Source organism: Aplysia californica, unplaced genomic scaffold (genome assembly GCF_000002075.1).
Source record: "Aplysia californica isolate F4 #8 unplaced genomic scaffold, AplCal3.0 scaffold01269, whole genome shotgun sequence".
Taxonomy (NCBI): Eukaryota; Metazoa; Mollusca; class Gastropoda; order Aplysiida; family Aplysiidae; genus Aplysia; species Aplysia californica.
Window position 1 is genome coordinate 130,434 of NW_004798539.1, and position 1,107 is coordinate 131,540.

Here is a 1,107-nt window from a genome sequence, read left to right on the forward strand (position 1 = left end):
TCTCTCTCTCTCTCTCTCTCTTTCTCTCTCTCTCTCTCTGTCTATAACTATAAACATGCTTTTAAAATCATATTATGAAACGTGTCAAAAAAGGCGAGAAATATTTGACACACATTACACCACCTTAGGAGACAAACATGGGCAAATCAAGTTCTAGTTTTTAGTAAAGAACGAGCTGTTCTTTGTATTGCCTTCTTTGGAGTATTTTTTGGGCGGATATACTAGAGTCTGTAATGTAATGGTTACACTCTATCTGGTACATGCAGAATACAGGAAAACCGTTGGGAAAAAAGGACAGAAAAAAGGGAGAAAAAAAAAACATTGGAAAAAAGGAAAAAACAGAGGGGTAAAATTTTAAAAAACGAAAGAAAACAGGGGGGAAAGCGTTGAAAAAAAAGACAAAGAAAAACAGTGGGAAGAAAGGTGGATTAAAGAAAGAAAACGATGAAAAAAAACGAAAGGAAAAAGAGGAAGGCGTTGAAAAAGACGAAAGAAACTGGGAGCAAAAAAGTAGAATAAAAATTGAAAAAATGAAAGAAAACAAGGTTGAAAAACGTTAGAAAAACGAGAGAATAATATAGGGGGAAAACGTGGGGGGAAAAAGAAAGAAAACAAGAAGAAAAAAAAAGGTTGAAAAAAAAATAGTTGAAAAAAAGAGAAATAAAACAAAGGAAGTGTAAACACAGACAGAGAGAGAGAGAGAGAGAGAGAGAGAGACAGAGAGAGATTGTTGTGGAGGAGGAGGGGGAGGATGAAGGGGAGGAGGAGGGGAGATGGGGGAGTAAAAGAAGAAATAGACGTGGGTGGACATCGACGAGTAGAGAAGAAGGAGATGCGAGAAGGAGTAAATTTTAAAAAACCTCTGACGGGCAGTTCGTGGCACTTGGCTTGGGGGAAGAGACGAGTAACCCCACCCCCAAGAAGAGTTCGCAGCCTTCTGGGTGAAAGACCTGCCCGCACGCAATCCACAGATTGATAGTGCATTTTCTGTCGACTTTGTCTCTATCCATAACAGTACAAGTCTGCCCATGACGGCTTAAAGATCTTCTTCTTCTTCTTTTTTTCTTCTTCTTCTTCTTCTTCTTTTTCTTCTTCTTCTTCTTCTTC

General features: G+C 38.7%; 1 protein-coding gene across 1 annotated transcript in view; it reads right to left on the reverse strand.

The window, feature by feature from the left end:
- The window catches only part of LOC101852977, a gene marked incomplete at its 3' end in the record, with an annotated part of 122,827 nt that overhangs the window by 112,041 nt on the left and 9,679 nt on the right, over window positions 1-1,107 (reverse strand).